At 41.8% G+C, this 7,256-nt stretch overlaps 1 long non-coding RNA gene across 1 annotated transcript; it reads right to left on the minus strand.

Annotated features, from left to right (window-relative positions):
- Positions 1-4,713: 4,713 nt before the first annotated feature.
- Positions 4,714-6,960, minus strand: LOC116356286 (uncharacterized). The gene is made up of 2 exons (XR_004204792.1): positions 6,321-6,960; positions 4,714-6,118 (listed from the first exon to the last, which is right to left on the minus strand). It is a non-coding gene; the product is annotated as an uncharacterized LOC116356286 (long non-coding RNA).
- Between the last annotated feature and the right edge of the window lie 296 nt (positions 6,961-7,256).

The following is a 7,256-nucleotide window of genomic DNA, read 5'->3' on the forward strand; positions in this document are numbered from 1 at the left end:
ATAGAGACAGGTGTGTCCAATCAAGTTGTATAAACATCTCAAAGATGATAAATGGAAACAGGATGCACCTGAGCTCAATTTTGAGTCTCATAGCAAAGCGTCTGAATGGTTATGTAAATATGTATATCTATTTTTATTTTCTTTGCAAAAAAAATCAAAACAACTATTTTTGCTTTGTCATTATGGGGTATTGTGTGTAGATTGATGAGGGAAAAAAATATCAATTTTAGAATAAGGCTTGAATGTAACAAGATTTGTGAAAAGTGAAGGGGTCTGAATACCTTCCGAATGCACTGTATTTTGGAATTTCGGTCCATTCTTGATAATCTCTAATCAATATCTAAAAACAGCGCACATTTTTTTCTGCGAACCTGCACATCATAATCTTCTCTCTTTTGTGGAAGCAATTTGAGGGTTATGGAAAGTGAAACGCTTTTGCAGTAAACTACTGTGTGGTGCGGGAATAATGACAAGCAAATCTGGGGAGCTTTGTGTTCACATTGCCTTAAAAAAGGGAACCGAACCAAGGAATTCAAGCAAATCGGACTTAGACTAGCTCTAGAGATGATCTCAGTTTGATTTGCTTCTGGGGCTCTTTTCAGTGGTTTGAGTTCCTTTGGGGTGTTCACACTGCACAAAATAATTAACTGCACTGAGTTCCAAAAAAATGTCTGAAATGGACTACGTGTCTCTCAGTGTCTGTTGAAAAGCAGACTGAACCAGGTTTTCCTCTAGGATTTTGCCGGTGCTTAGCACTATTCCGTTTATTTTTATCCAAACAAAACTCTGTAGATGACAAGCATACCCATAACATGATGCAGCCACCACCATGCTTAAAAATATGAAGAGTAGTACTCAGTGATGTGTTGTGTTGGATTTGCCCTGAACATAACTCTTTGTAATCAGGACATGAAGGTAATTTCTTTGACCCATTTTTTGCAGTTTTTCTTAAATGCCTTATTGCAAACAGGATGCGTGTTTTGGAATATTTTTTTATTCTGTACAGGCTTCCTTCTTTTCACTCTGTCATTTAGGTTATTCATTGTGTAGTAACCACAATGTTGTTGATCCATCCTCAGTTCTCTCCTATCACAGCCATTAAACTCTGTAACTGTTTTAAAATCACCATTGGCATCATGGTGAAATTCCTGGGCAGTTTCCTTCCTCTCCTGCAAATGAGTTAAGAAGGACGCCTGTACCTTTGTAGTGACTTGGTGTGTTGATACACCATCCAAAGTGTAATTAATAACTTCACCATGCTCAAAAGGATATTAAATGTCTGCTTTTTAATTTTTTTACCCATCTACCAATAAGGTGCTCCTGCGAGGCTTTGGAAAACCTCACTAGTCTTTGTGGTTGAATCTGTTTGAAATTCACTGCTCAACTGAGGGATCTTCCGTGAGGTAAAGAGAAACGGTCAAACATCTGGTTAAACACTATTATTGCACAAATGCAACTTATGTGACATTTAATGCAATGTTTTACTCCTGAACTTATTTAGGCTTGCCATAACAAAGGGGTTGAATACTTATTGACTCAAGACATTTCAGCTTTTCATGTTTTATTCATTTGTAAACATTTCTAAAAACATAATTCCACTGTGACATTATGTGGTATTATGTGTAGACCAGTGACACAAAATCTCAATTGAATCCATTTTAAATTCAGGCTGTAACACAACAAAATGTAGAAAAAGACAAGGGGTGTGAATACTTTCTGAAGGCACTATATGTAATGTAAATACACTGCTCAAAAAAATAAAGGGAACACTTAAACAACACAATATAACTCCAAGTCAATCACACTTCTGTGAAATCAAACTGTCCACTTAGGAAGCAACACTGATTGACAATACATTTCACATGCTGTTGTGCAAATTGAATAGACAACAGGTGGAAATTATAGGCAATTAGCAAGACACCCCCAATAAAGGAGTGGTTCTGCAGGTGGTGACCACAGACCACTTCTCAGTTCCTATGCTTCCTGGCTGATGTTTTGGTCACTTTTGAATTCTGGCGGTGCTTTCACTCTAGTGGTAGCATGAGACGGAGTCTACAACCCACACAAGTGGCTCAGGTAGTGCAGCTCATCCAGGATGGCACATCAATGCGAGCTGTGGCAAGAAGGTTTGCTGTGTCTGTCAGTGTAGTGTCCAGAGCATGGAGGCGCTACCAGGAGACAGGCCAGTACATCAGGAGACGTGGAGGAGGCCGTAGGAGGGCAGCAACCCAGCAGCAGGACTGCTACCTCCGCCTTTGTGCAAGGAGGAGCAGGAGGAGCACTGCCAGAGCCCTGCAAAATGCCCTCCAGCAGGCCACAAATGTGCATGTGTCTGCTCAAACGGTCAGAAACAGACTCCATGAGGGTGGTATGAGGGCCCGACGTCCACAGGTGGGGGTTGTGCTTACAGCCCAACACCGTGCAGGACGTTTGGCATTTGCCTGAGAACACCAAGACTGGCAAATTCGCCACTGGCGCCCTGTGCTCTTCACAGATGAAAGCAAATTCACACTGAGCACATGTGACAGACGTGACAGAGTCTGGAGACGCCTTGGAGAACGTTCTGCTGCCTGAAACATCCTCCAGCATGACCGGTTTGGCGGTGGGTCAGTCATTGTGTGGGGTGGCATTTCTTTGGGGGGCTGCACAGCCCTCCATGTGCTCGCCAGAGGTAGCCTGACTGCCATTAGGTACCGAGATGAGATCCTCAGACCCCTTGTCAGACCATATGCTGGTGCGGTTGGCCCTGGGTTCCTCCTAATGCAAGACAATGCTAGACCTCATGTGGCTGGAGTGTGTCAGCAGTTCCTGCAAGAGGAAGGCATTGATGCTATGGACTGGCCCACCCGTTCCCCAGACCTGAATCCAATTGAGCACATATGGGACATCATGTCTCGCTCCATCCACCAACGCCACGTTGCACCACAGACTGTCCAGGAGTTGGCGGATGCTTTAGTCCAGGTCTGGGAGGAGATCAGGAGCATGCCCAGGCGTTGTAGGGAGGTCATACAGGCACGTGGAGGCCACACACACTACTGAGCCTCCTTTTGACTTGTTTTAAGGACATTACATCAAAGTTGGATCAGCATGTAGTGTGGTTTTCCACTTTAATTTTGAGTGTGACTCCAAATCCAGACCTCCATGGGTTGATAAATTTGATTTCCATTGATAATTTGTGTGATTTTGTTGTCAGCACATTCAACTATGTAAAGTAAAAAGTATTTAATAAGAATATTTCATTCCTTCAGATCTAGGATGTGTTATTTTAGTGTTCCCTTCATTTTTTTGAGCAGTGTATATACGGTCCAACACACAGCCTATTTCAGGTCCTGCATCTCCTTCTCTCTCTCCTGGATTCTCTGCTGGGATTTCTGCTGATTCTCTCCCAACTGCTTCTGCAGAACAATCTCCACAGTTATTGTAAAGAGTGTGTGTGTTGGCACTGAGTATTGACTAGTTAATGTTTTGAAGGATTAAACCATTATAGGCCTATATATAATATGTATTTTGAAAGTGTGAAAGATCTTGCATTGAAATGTTTTGATCCTTACCTGTTTCTCAGTCCTTTCTGCTGCAACTGAGACCGTATCATGGCCTTTATGTACATCCATCACACACAGCAGACTGATACACGTCTGATCGGTACGGCAGTAAACCTCCAACAGTTTGTCATGAAGTGAGCAAATCTTCTACTGTAGTTGTCCAGTGACATCAATCAACTTGTCTTTTTCCTGGGTTGAATTCATTGTGAAGTTTCAGGCGAGTCTCACAGTAAGAGGCCAGACACACCAGACAAGATTGAATGGCTTTGAGTTTTCTTCCATTGCAGACGTCACACTAGGGTGTTATCTGCCTGCTTGTTTTCATTTCTCTGGAAATGCTTGTGCTGCAGTGGGGGTTACTTCCTGGTTCTGTGTGCGCTTAGCACAAGCAGGGGGTGTGGTGTTGGCTGAATCTAGTACTGAATGGAAGGAGACTAATGAAATCCTAGTTTTCCATAAAGCGATACTACACATGCTTTGGAGTACTTGGGGTACTCTCTCTCTCTCTCTCTCTCTCTCTCTCTCTCTCTCTCTCTCTCTCTCTCTCTCTCTCTCTCTCTCTCTCTCTCTCTCTCTCTCTCTCTCTCTCTCTCTCTCTCTCTCTCTCTCTCTCTCTCTCTCTCTCTCTCTCTCTCTCTCTCTCTCTCTCTATATATATATATATATATATATATATATATATATATATATATATATATATATATAGGGAGGATGCAGATAGTGAGAGTGGAGCTGACCACTGATCCTGCCCCGGGGTCGGCCATCTTGCAACAGGTGAGTCTCATCTCCTTTCATGAAGGGACTGTGTCCCAGCAAATACACACATCGTAGACTGTGGCAAGAAGAGCTAGAGTGAACACTGGGAAGACTACTAGGTGGTTGCTCTCTATAACAACTTCAGTTGGATGATATCATCTTGTTAGAGAGGCTGTGTTTTGCCATAGAGAGAGAATTCTATATATGCATTTATTAGACAGTCTGACATACTGTACACAACTGTTGTGAGTATTTGTTATAAAAATCAACACTGTGCAACAACGGATGTAGTATGGTTCATATGTATGCCTATAGGTTAGAATGGTATATAAAGTTTGAATGTAGCCTACTGAGCAAGATCGGAATGCCATTTTTCGCAATAAAGCTTGAGTGTAAACACAGATGATTGATTCACTTTACATGACTCATAGAATACTTCATGTATTTATTTTACACAATGACATGTCATATACAATGAATAAAATGGTAGAGTTTGTTAAAATAATATTACATTTTCATAGTTTTACGTGAGGGGGGTGGGGAGAGGGAGGGAGAGAGGAGAGAGAACAACAGTCCAAACGATTTAACATTCAGTCTTAAACCATAATTCGACCGCAACCCTTAACTTGCCCTGGATATAGAAAAGGCCCACCAGCTGAAGCTCACAATTTCTTGATCACTAAATAGGTCTCAGTATACTCACAGATGATCTGGATAGAGGGTCTGTGGTCTGTGTAATGGTACGCGTCATCCTACTGCCTTTTGCTGACAAATGACCGAATGACCAACTGACCATAGACCAGTGTCTAGAGGCAACTTCACCCTGGCTTTATAGACCAGGGAGTAGTGCCCCCTAATCCTACATCAACGCCACTTTATAAAATCTAATATATAAAAAAAAAAATATTCATGAAAGCAAAGTAAATGTGCATTTAACAATGCCATGGCTTTGATATCCCAGGCATTACTTCAGTAATTTCATTTTCTGTCATAATTCTTAAAATCCAATACTTTAAGATTTTTTATTTTAACCATTTTCCTTTTTTATTGCCTAGTCAAAGCTCAATCAAGGTATTTCCTTTTCATTTCTTAAAAATATTGTTTAATTTTTCTTGCATTGTTTTACGTTTTAGTTATTTTTCAATGTTATGTTTTTCCTCAGTCAAGTGAGATTCAAGGTTCCCAATTCAGTGGCTTATTAGACATTTGGAACACCAGATGAGTAGCTCATAATCTCTGGTAAACCTGCAGCACTGCCATGGCTTCATCCAACTGGACGAGGAGAGACTCTGGAGACTCTCCAGCAACATGTCAATCTTTCCAGTCAGGCTGGAGTGCAGATTCTGGTTGAGCAGGAAGAGGCGCTCGCCCAGCATTTGCTTCTGTTCCACTGGCCTGCTTCTTCGGGGCCCCTGGCGAGATTTGGTTGTGCCCCCACTGTGATAAATATTTTGCACACGGGCCCTGCTTGTCCTGCCTCTGTCACTAAATTTATCAACTGGACATTTCTGACAGGTAGGCCTAGTAAATAGCTTGGGTAGGTCTGACAGTGACTGACATAACGAGGAAAACTGCTGCACACTACAACATTTCAAAATGGTGCCTTATGTATTCTACTATTTAACTCTTCACAGTAAAAACAACCAAGCAAACAAAATAATACCAATAAATAAGCAGAGGCCCATGTTCTGACCGGCCGTGTGCTGAGTGGAAAACATGCAAGGTGCTGCAGCCTGGAAGGTGGGCTTCATGGTCAGTTGCATGTACTGAAAATGTTGTGGCCTCATGACCTGGGTTGCATAGCGATGGCCGGGTCTCCTCTGCTTGTTTAGAGAATAAAGATTTTGTAACTACTCCTACCATTATCTTGAAAATAACTCTGTGTCTGTCTGTCTGTCTGTCTCAGATGAACTCAGATGAAATCATTATAACTTTTTTAAATGTATGTTTTGAAAGACATCATTTATTAATAATGTGTTAAATGTATGTTTTGGAATAGCTTGCACAGAAGTGGTTTGGTACCTGTTTCTTTCTTCTTTCTGCTGAAACTGTATCATGGCCTCTATGTTCATCCACCACAAACAGCAGAAAGATACACTGTTGATGAGTACAGCAGTAATCATCCAGCAGACTGCCATGATGAGGGAAGATCTTCTCCTGTAGTTGTGTGGAGGCTTCGACAAGCTTCTTTTTGTGCTTCTTAAAGGCAGGGGAATCATAGTGAGGCTGGAGGTGAGTCTTACAGTAAGAGGCGAGACACACCAGACAGGACTGGGTTGCTTTGAGTTTTCTCCCAGTGCATAAGTCACACTCCACATCTCCAGGTACAGCATAACAGAGAGCAGGAGGAGTAAATCTGAGTCCTGTCTTCTTCTGTTTCTCCACTAATTCAGCCAGTAATATGTTTTTCTTCAGGACAGGTTTTGGGGTGAATCTTTCCATGCACAAGGGACAGCTGTAGACACCTTTCAGATCATCCTGTTTCCAGCAGTCATTAATACAGCCCATACAGTAACTGTGTCCACAGGCAGTAGTCACTGGATCCTTCAGTAGGTCCAGACAGATTGAACAGGTAATCAAATCCTTATCTTCTAAAGTTGCCTCTGCCATGTTGATACACAGACTAACCGACTGAACAGTGTCAGGAGTTTAGGGTGTTGTCTTCCTGTTAAGTTTCATTTCTCTGGAAATGTTTGTTTGACAGAGCTGAGTAACTTGCTGGTTCTGCTAGTTGAACCACATTGAGAGTTTGGCTGATTGCCAAAATATGGTCACAGATAGTACTGAAGCAAAGAGACTATTAAAACATATAAAACATGAACATAGTATTCCATATTTATGAAATTATAATATTCCATACTGAGATATTCAATTAAGGAGGGGAGGGTCTTTCCGGGGTGGGGGTCATTGTAAATAAGAATTTGTTCTTAACTGACTTGCCTATTTAAATAAAGGTTA

This window comes from Oncorhynchus kisutch, linkage group LG22 (genome assembly GCF_002021735.2).
Source record: "Oncorhynchus kisutch isolate 150728-3 linkage group LG22, Okis_V2, whole genome shotgun sequence".
NCBI classification, from domain to species: domain Eukaryota; kingdom Metazoa; phylum Chordata; class Actinopteri; order Salmoniformes; family Salmonidae; genus Oncorhynchus; species Oncorhynchus kisutch.